Here is an 11,036-nt window from a genome sequence, read left to right as displayed (position 1 = left end):
AGTATACACTTAATAGACTACAATATAACATAAACATAACTTTTATATGCACTTGTCTTCTAGGGTTCCTGGACTCAATTCTAACTTGGGGGCCAGGGTTGTAGGGTCCCCCCCACACATGACACCAGGGAATTCTTGGACACCAGCAGGGTGTCCGAAAATTCAACCCAAAGCTAACTATCTATCCAGAGATAGCATCAGATTACACGGGTTAAGGGTTCAGTCCTAGAAGACTGTCCCCCACCCTCCCACTTCAGGTGCCAGTCACAAGCCCCAGGCTATTTGTTGCCTGTGCTTCTGACTAACTGGCTACAGATTGGAGGTTCCATTAACCCCTTCCTTAGGTTTCAGACATCAGATGCTAGTCCGATTGTTACTTGAACTACTGACCCACTGGCTATAAAGCAGAGGTTCTCTGGACCTCCTCCTCAGGTTCGATTAACATACTAGAGCAGCTCACAGAACTCAGAGAAACATTTTACTTACTGCATCACCAGTTTATTATAAGAGGATGTAACTCAGGAACAGCCAGATGGAAGAGATGCACAGGGAAGGCGTGTGGGAAGGGACGCAGAGTTTCCAGGCCCTCTCCAGACACGACACTCTCCCAACATCCCCACGTGTTCACCAACCCAGAAGCTCTCCAAACCCAGGCCTGATTGACTAACTCATTGACCTTGGCTAATTCAACCTCGGCCCCTCTCCCCTTTTAGAAGTTCAGGAAATTTCAGTCCCACCCCTCTAAGCACCTGGTTGGTTCTCCAGGCAACCAGCCCCATCCTTAGCTACCTGAAGGCAGTTCCCAAATTACCTCGTTAACATAACAAAAGACACCTTTATCACAGGAAATTCAAGGGATTTTAGAAGCTATAAGCCAGGGACCCTGGACAAAGACCAAAGACACATGAAAAATTTGGTCATCTGAATGACCAAATATATATTTCTTATAAATCACAATATTGCAACTGGGAAACCAAAAAATTCATTTGATTCACTTTATTGCAATATTAACTTTACTGAGGTGGGTCTGGAAGCAAATGTTAGGTATCTCTGAGGTGTGCCCTATTGACCCATCCTTCCACCCATAACAATAACTTTTCAGTCTGGGAAGGGTGCACACTGGAAAAATATCAGGGAATACGCAGTCAAATTTAGCTACAGGTCTAAAAGTTATTCAAACAAATTTAGGAAAAATTAATTAAAGACTCAGCTTACATCAAACACCTAGAAACTTAAGTAGCAGTTAGAGAACACAGACTTGACACCAGACTGCTGAGGCTCAAATCTTTGTCCTTTGCTGCCTGCATCTTAATGGGTCAATTACTTAGCCTCTCCAAGACTAAGGGTCCTCTTCTGTGAAATGGGGATAAAAGTAATTAGTGGAAAAATTAAATTCAATATTATAATGAATTATTATAAATGGATTATATAGCACTTAGCACAGGCCTGGCACAAAGTAAGCTCTATTAGCTATTATTATATTTGCCATTGAAACTGGTAGTTATTGTTGTTCATTACATGAAAAAAATACACGGTTGTCTAAATAACTTCATCTAGAAGATAACACCCAGCACACCATGAAGACCAAATAGCTATTTTCCCTAATTAAGCCACCCAGCCTATTAAAATTCCTGGTGACTCAAAACACCAAATCTTCCTGAACAATTAAGAGAAGCCTAAGCTCCATTTCCAACTGGAGCTACCCAAACAGTAGGTGTAGATTTGGGGATATATGGTTAACACTATGATATTTTGTTCTGCATAATAATAGCCAGCGAGGGTTCAAAAATAAACACAAATACTATATCCAAGTGGTCACGTGTGAAGAAAATTTTGCCTTTCAATCTCTTTTCATAAAACATTAAAAGGAATTCCAAAGAGCTTTCAATTAATTATTTCACAGCCTTAATATTTGACTTTGAGCTAGATTTGTTTTTCGGGGTGTTTTTTTTTTTTTACAGTTATTTCTCTTACCTACATGCATTAGCCCTTTCAGGACTTTCTCTGTGGCTCAGCAAGAACACAGGGTGAAGGAAGGTGAGGAGCAGGCAATGGGGTGGCAGGGCTGGGATGCCAGAAACCTAACTGCCTATACACTGATGAGAATAGCATTTTCTAGCTCTTATTTTCTTGGTCTCTTCCCGCTCAACACTGTGTTCCACTTCACAGCAGCAAGGAAAAAAACAACGTGGTACATTCCTGCCACTTTAGGGTGGGTCAAATATGGAAATCTTTCATAAAGAAGAGATTTCTCCAAGCCCCAGATTGCTTAAGCAATCTCTAAATGAAATTAGGGTGACCTAGACAAGGACTTTTTTTTTAAAGATTTTCTTTTTAAGTAATCTCTACACCTAATGTGGAGCTCAAACTCACAACGTGGAGATCCAGAGTCACATAATCCACCAACTCAGCCAACCAGGTGCTCTGAGGACATTTTTAAAACTCCATCTTCGTGCTAGGCTCTCTTCATTCCAGCCTGTGGACCCACTGGTCCTCAGATCCAGCTAATCACACTCTGCAGGCTGAAAGTTAGCTTTAATGTGTGAGAAAAGGATATTCTTAGAGCAGTGAAAACACAGGTGATTCTGTTTTTAATTCAGATACCAGATTATAGAAATAAACAGACAAGTGATAAAGAAACTATGTGCCCAGCACTACAGTAAATGCTTTATATACAGTATCTCACCTAATCTTCATCTTATGACATATGATTATCCCCATTTTACAGATTATAAAACTGAGCCTAAGAATAGCTAAGTAATTCGTTTGAACCCACACAGCTAGCAAACAGTGTGGCCAACTTTGGGAAAGGAATCAGAGCTCTTCTGTTACCCACAACACCCCTCCAACAACAGGAAACACCCCAGTCTTCACATTTGCTTCCACAAACCATCTTACAAACCTCAGAGAACAGAGGGAAGGGTGTGAGTGGGGGAGATGAACTGAACAGAGAGAAAAGGAAAACCAGTGTGATTTACCAACCTCTTCCCATTCACAAACACCCCCACAGACCAGGGTATATAGGGACATCAGTAGAGTTTGGGTTCTCATCCCAACTCTGGAAAAATATGTCCAAGAGTAGTTTAGCACCAAGAAAGTGAGGACAACAGAGGGTAGAGCCAGACTACTCTTGGGAGTAGGGTAATACAGCCTGAGGAGGACAGCCTGAGCATTCTTAGCAGGCAGAAAGCCTGACATGATTTTAAAGAAATAGCACTGTAAGTGACATATCACATTTTATAAATACACTCAACTCATCAGTGTCTCAATAAACATCACCTCCACTTGAAACAACAGGCTGAAGAGATCATATCTAGTGATACGATTTAACTTTTCTTGTACCAAATAATAGTATCAGCCATGTTTGAACTAGAAACAATGCAATGAAATTTTAATTGGGAAAAAAAAACCTTTAAATTGATATGAAATAGCCTAATTGAAAAATGAATCCTCTATATTCCCAAAGAAACACACAGGGTGCAGACTATGGTTATTGTTTTAAGAAGCAGATAATCCATATTAATGTGTTGTCTTAAGAATTCTTTTTTCAGTTAAACATTTGCCATAACTCAGGGAACTGTTTGCATAACTCAGCATCATTCAAAATCAAAATGCATATACAATCCAATCTGAGATCATTTCAAAGGCTTGTTCCTATCAGATGTTCAGACAGACGAAGAAATTTCATACAAAGCCCCTATTCTTAATGAAAATCCATCTCTCCTTCATCCCTCATCTCCGGCTGTTCATGACAAAAAGCTTTTCCCTAAAGAAAGTGGTTTGGGTAGGAATGTGGAAGGAGAGACATAATGTGTATTCAACCCTCTGCCTGCTGCCGGCTCTTGGGATTTACTGGCTTTGAAATATGTATAAGCTAGGGTGACTGTTGTATTATTCATCAAAGATTTATCAGACCTCTAAACTCAGTTATACACAGTGACCATGGGACACTTTAAAATAACAATAATAATAACAAAATGTGTTTAATATTTTTTATTTTTAAAAAAATGCTCTCTAGGAAAAGAAAAAACAGAGAACAGTGGTTTAAAGTTAATATCTAGGCCTTTAAATAAAAACTATAGCAAGGTTCCCCATCCTCCAACACTTCGTTTTTAAATTAAAAACTTAGTCTGCGGGGGGTCCCTTCCTCACCTGGGGCCCCTTATAAAGCAGGATTCACCTGTAAAGAATCAACACCTTCATTCAGGAGAAAAACATTACAACAAACCTCTGAAAAAGTCATTGTGGCCCAAAAAGTTGAATTATGCTTTAAAGAGGGAAAGCAACAGAAAGCACTCTACTATTCCTTTTCAGTCTTAGCTTTTAGTTTTTGTTTGTTAAATGGAAGAGGATTGGCAGGCATCCAGTGCGACTTCCCAGTGGTACAAATCATACAGTTGTACAGATCTGAGCCTCAGCAATGCTGTGACTTGGCCAAGGTCACAACTAGATAATCATATTCATTACTTTATTCAACAAATATACAGAGTCCCTAAAATGTGCTAAGCATTGTCTTATATATGACAATGTGTACAGTGTTTAGTGTACAATGTATAGTGTACTTATATATAAGACAATGTGTACTGTGTATAGTGATTAAAAAAAACAGCTCTGCCCACTGCCCTCCTGGGGCTCAGTGGCTCTGAGGACAACTAGGGTGTGTACATCCACTGATGATTGACTCCCAGCCCTGGAGCCAGGCCCAGTCCATGAAGAGGTTTGCACCTATTAGAGACAAAAAGAAAAAACACAGAGTGCAGAGTTCCATTAAGTTGAATGTACTCAACTTTAAAAGCAGTCCTTTAACCCAAGACTACTTTCCTTATTTTGTTCTGCTAAAATTTTCCTTTTTATGAAATGTTGGTGACAAAAGATAGTAGGGGCTTTTTTTTATGTCCTCACTTAGAAAACAAATTTTTCTTTTTAAAATCTACAAGTTTGTGAAATCCAAGTCTGGGATGCTCTGCTTTGCACCACAATACCCTCTCTCGGGGTGGGGGATAGGGATCAGCAGATGCAGAGGTCATCAAAGGAAGGTCACAAAGGCAAAGGCAGGAAGCCTCCAACTGGGGGTCACCTGATGTGGGCTGGATTTTGCAGCTATTTCTTCCTACATCTGGAACTCCAGCTTGAAAAAGTATGCTAACACAGTTAATAAAGTGTGTCCCTGGCTCTACAACAAACTCTTACCGAGAATGGAGAGCTGGATCACCAAGACTCACCTTTTATGAAATGAATTAATTAGTTAATCCTTGTGGAGAGCTTGAAAGTGGTAAAGGGTTAGGTCCACACCGCATGCCATCAAGATTAGTTAGAACTGAGTGGGGTGTGTACCTGCAGAGAAAGCATTTCAAGAAATCTCTAAGGGTACATTGTTAACCTCAACATACACAAGCAAGCCTCATATAATGTCCTGGCTGTGTTTCCTCCTGAGCGAAAGATTGAGAACTCGCCAAGTAGCCTTTCTCCCATCGGGATCCACAAACAGTAGTGGCCTTGTTCCTATTGTTGGATTTTTCAACTTAGCTTATCCCAATTCTGGGCCCTTCTGCCAGAGCAGAGGGGAAGGCTAGGAGAAGCAGAAGGCAGGTTCATGAGGACCTCAGCATTGAGTATTAAAGCACAGCTCCTTTTCATCCTCTGTTACCAAAAACTGTCACTCAACTCCACTGTGCTCCCCGTGGGAAATGCTTACTCCCAAAAGTTGTGTCTTATAAAATTTCTAGAATCATAACAACAGTGACCGTATTTTGAGTGCTTTTCCATTCCCACAGCAATCCTTACAAATGGGTAGCATCATCCTCAATTTCTAGTTGAAGAAATTGAGACTTAAGGAGACTAAGTAACTTGACCGAGGTCACAGAGTGCAGGACTTGCACTGATTCCCAAGCTCTGCTTTTGATCCATGACATCGTTCAGCCTCCTACAAAAGCCTTAAAGCATAAGGAAAGCAGGCAGGTTTCCCTTCCAAATGAAAACTAAGTCCATTCCAGGGATGCTGTGATACAGCTGTTTGCTCATTTCTGGGGCAGCTGGGAGCGTGGTCTGCTGCAAGCTCACGGCTTTGTCCCTCTATGGGCATTGCCTTTGGCCAGATCGGGGGCTGCGGCCAGCATCCAGTGACTGGCTATGATGCAAAGGCCGGGTCCTTCTGCCTCAATCTGGGACAACTTTGAAAAGCTATCCCACTTCAGAGTGCACCATGGGATCAGCTGCAACTGCATCCCAGTTCACCCTACCCCTTTGCCCAATCCCGTTTTTTTTTAAAACCATTTGAACACAAATCTGAGTCTGCTTCCCAGGGAAGCTAGAATACAACATTTATAATAACATACGATTTTTATGGCACACACTTACTATTAGAACAAATGCTATTCTAAAGGTTTCTCTATAACAAGGAATTTGTTTTACCAGACTATCTATAATTGAAAGTTCCTAATGCCCCCACCCAGCCTGTAATATTGAAGCATGATATGCTGTGAGAAACCTCTGTCCCTCTTATTGATTACTGATATTCTATTATTGCTATTCAAGCCATGAAAACACTTGAGGGCAATATCCTTGCTTTGAATGTTGAGGCTGCTGAACAAAGGGCTGGACCATGGGGAGAAGAATTTAAGCCCAGTGGGGAAAGGCAGGATTTGGGGAAATATGGGAATTTTTTTGGAGAAAGACCATCATCTTCATGATCACCTCTTATCTGTTACATCAACAGATCATTCATCATTTAATCACAAAATTGACAATCTAGAACTATACTGTCCAATACAGTAGCCACTAGCCAGACACATATGGCTATTTAAAATTAATTAAATTCAAAAAGTTAAAAATTCAGTTTTTCAGTCACACTAGCCATATTTCAAATCACCAATGGCCACGTGTGGTCAGTGGCTACTATATTGGACAGCACAAAATGTGAACATGCCCATCACAGCTAAAATGTTCTATTGGCACTGGTCTAAAATGAAAAACGTTTTGCCCATTAAAGATTATTTCTTTTAAACTAATCACTACTAAATCATCTCCATATTCCTGTGGAATAAGAACAATCCCTTTGATGATAATTCACATGAGATTCCTCTTTCCTACTGAATTACTGAGACCAGCTCCACCAGCCATTATATAACATTCTACCCAGGACTCAGGCTCTGTGCAAATGAGTAGTCTACCTGTCTGGACAAACAGGCCACAATTATATCTGTTGGAGATATCACTAAGAGAGAAATGAAGTCAGCTTTCTAATATGCATGAGTACAAGACAGAGTCCATGAATTCTGTGGGGAGAACAATGCATAGAACTACCGTTTTACACTACAGAAAATGGTTGTCCAGAGGTGGCAGCCTACGGAATACAGTGCGGGAAAGAGTTAACACAGTGAGCCTGACTGCCAACCCTTGAAAGACCTGCTTGCAAGGTTGGCCCTTGACTGATGTCCAGGAACTTGGATTTCAGGAAGGTTCCCACCACCCTCAGAACTAAGAGTGGCTTATTATGCCTAAATTGTTTCCACAAACAAAATGGTTTATGCTGAACACCTGCTTTCTCTCTGGAGTCTAGAATTTTGGTATGTGACAAGCAGAGGCTGCCTACATGACCCAGTAAAAACCCTGGGTGCTGAATCTCTAATGAGCTTCCAGAGTCGGCATTTTTCACATGCATTGTCATAACTCATTACCAGGGGAATTAAAACACATCCCGTGTGACTCTGCTTCAGAGAACCCTTGGAGATTGCACCTGGTTTCCCCAGGACTGGTTGCCCCATGAGCCTTTTCTCTTTGCTGATTTGGCTTTGAATCCTCTCACTGCAATAAATCATCACCATTAAGTGCTACTACACTGAGTCCTGCACATCTTCCTGGTGAAACATTGAGCCTGGAGGTCTTGGTGACCCCAACATGGATATTATCTCTCATGGACAAGTCTCCTAATAAACTCCATCTGAGTGGCAGAGAGGGCTATTGATTCTTCCCCAGAACCCAAGGCAAAGACTCAGGTGCGCCCTGCCCCCTGTACATGGTTTTACCAGAAGATCAATTTCTCCAGATGAGTGGGGCTAATACTAACATGGTGACCCCTATCACTTATGTGCCTATGAACAGGCATTATATCAAGTCCCTTTGGTATCCCCTGAGGTTCATTACTTGGGTGATGAACAGACTTTTTTTCTATTGTTACCTTTCCTTCACTCTTAAGAAATATCTTAAGACAGGATCAAGCACACAAAAATCATTTGAAGTTTTCAACAAAAAAGCAAATGAAAAACCATCATATTGATTAACGGGGAATGATTGATTATTTGGGCTCACTTACCTAAGGTGTAGACTATAGGCAAGTTCAGACAACCTCCAGGACAACAGTGACTTATCCAGGCATGGGTAGGGGATCCAACCCTTCCCCTTTTGGAGGAATGAAAACTAGTCTTCTCTTATACCGGGGAATTCTGCCTGACAACATGGAATAGGAATTCTCAATATTCTTTAAAAAGGATCCCAAAGCTAGGTGTAAGGATAAAAGGAACCCCAGGCTCATTTTCAAGAACCAACAATTTCGTTCCTCTGAAAAGAGATGACTTTGACATGAGACAAATATGTTACTGATTCAGCCACATGGCTGTGATACCTTAGATAAAAGCTCCTATCGAGATTAGCTTCACAAACAAAAAGTCATTCTGATTTGACACTGGCAATAACATAGAAAACTTCCAACTCCTGATAGCCCATTATAAAATGAAAAGCTCTTTCTCAATGAACCAATAGATATGGCCACCACTTATCTGGTGTTAATTAAATTCTATGTATGTTATCTCATTTAATTAAATGATCTAGTGAGGATAGTATTATTACCCCCAATCAATAGGCATGAAACAGAGGCAGAAAATTAAGGAAACTTGCCCTAGGATAAGCAAGTAAGTAGGGAAGTCAGGGCCAGAACAGGTTGGCTGACTCCAGAGCCAATACTCCTAGCCACTAGACTAGAACTTGCGCCAGTCACCTGGACCTTGAAGAAAAATTGAGAGAGGCCACAACATATGCTTCAGCTCTTTCTTTAAAGCACTTTGGGCTGCTTCCAAGAGTACACTAGATTTTCCTGAGGTATATAACCTACTTCTAGGATTGCAGTCCATTGGACAGAGGATGTTAATGCTCTGTGTTACTGGGGCACCACTTGGTAGTAAACTGCTTCTTTTAAGTACAAAACAACCCTAAAAGGATTCCTCCATCTTTTCAAACTATGAAATTAACCACATCGGTGCTCACATGCAAAGAGAGTCAAATGCTTTTAAATAAAAGTATGTAAACATATAAGGAGAAACAGGAATGATCGGGGAAAAGTGAAGACCTGTAACTTTCCCCTACCGCCTCAAAGGGCAGGTCTCACTATGATCCATCTGGGATCCAATCATCAGAGACCAAGGATGGCTGTTGATGACAAAACAGTTCTCAGAGAAAGGGGTCATTATGGACAGGGCAGTTTTCAACAAGGGGCTTATAGTATACAGAATTCTAAGGTGGCCTCAAGGATCCTGCCCCCTGGTATACACCTTCTAAGTGTTTTTATGAAGGGATTTTATAGATGTTATTAAATTCCCTAACAGCTTCCTTTAAATTTAAGAGATTATCTCAGGTGGGCCTGACCTAATCAGGTGACCCTTTCTTAAAAATCAGAGGGAATCAAAGCAGCAACAGACACCTCCAATTGGCCTTGAAGAAGTAAACTGTCATGTTGTGGAGAGGACTATGTGGCAGAGAAGATGGCAGTCTCTAGGAGTCCTCAGCTCTGCAACCACAGGAAACCGAATTCTGCTAACAACCAGTGAGCCTAGAAGAGGACTCAGAGCCTCCAGATAAAAACATAGCCCATACAACAGCTTGATTACAGCCTTATGAAGTCCTCAGCAGGGGGCCAGCTAAGCAGTGCCTAGATGCCTAACCCACAGAAACTGAGATTATGTGTGTTGTTTTAAGCCATTAAGCTTGGAGTGATTTGTTATGCAGCAGTAGTAAACCAATACAGGGCCAATCTCAGAAGCAGACAAAACTGGATGCTGTGGGTTATAGCTCAGGATTACAAGCATGCAGCGGTGTTGATATAGGAAACAGAAAAGGCCTCTGATTTCCCAGCTCTGAAAATATCCCTTTTACCCCTGTTGGAAGCAAAGGAGCCAGGCAGAGGCCCAAAGTGGGTAGGTGGAAGGAAGACAAAATCACTCCCCTCCCTGCATGTTTGTGGAAGCGGCTGACTAAAGGTGATGTCCCCGCCTTATTATCCTTATTAAGTGAAGGGGCTTTCTCTCTTTCCTTCTTAGGGTCTGCACAGTGGCACAGCAGGAGCCCATGAACTGGGCCCAGTGTTAACAATTTTGCTGAAACCATCAGCACTTGGGAAGCAGAGCAAGGCAGTATGTGATTTGCCACTTACTGTCTAAAGTAACAAATGTTTCTAGTTTTATCAAGCCTACTGTTTATTTGATAATTCCTAAAATGCATCCTAAAAGTCCAAATTCTCCAATACTTTTTCTAGTAATTTTTTTAAACTGACTCAGAGTTGTACAAATTTTTCCCTCTGGGTTCAAAAGTACTCCCCTTATTTTGCCAATTTATCCTGTCAACAACTCTATCCTTATCCCTGAATTACAGGTGGGGAACTAAACCCCAGGACTACCATTAGAACTATCCAGAGCCATAAAGTGAATTCCAGATGGGCTGGAGTATCCCCAGTGCTCTTTCCTCTAAATAGTTATATAATTCTTTAGTGTTGGGGTGTGTGTGTATGTGTGTATGTGTATTTGTGTGTGTATGTGTATACATATTTTACCTGCTATTTCTTCGGGGGTCATTTCCACAGTCTGGATAGCTATCTCAGTAGCCTCTTGTTCCCAACAAAATCTACAGAAGTCCAAGATGTACCCAGCACAGTCTGAGCTAATTACCTGAGTGGAGCATATAGGTGTCATTTGATAAGGCAACAATTCATATATGATAAAATGGGGTTTTTTTTAAAGATTTTTTTTTTGGACAGAGACAGAGAATGTACA

Source organism: Phoca vitulina, unplaced genomic scaffold, assembly GCF_004348235.1.
Source record: "Phoca vitulina isolate PV1807 unplaced genomic scaffold, GSC_HSeal_1.0 scaffold24, whole genome shotgun sequence".
NCBI classification, from domain to species: Eukaryota; Metazoa; Chordata; class Mammalia; order Carnivora; family Phocidae; genus Phoca; species Phoca vitulina.
Note: the sequence above shows the minus strand (reverse complement) of the source record.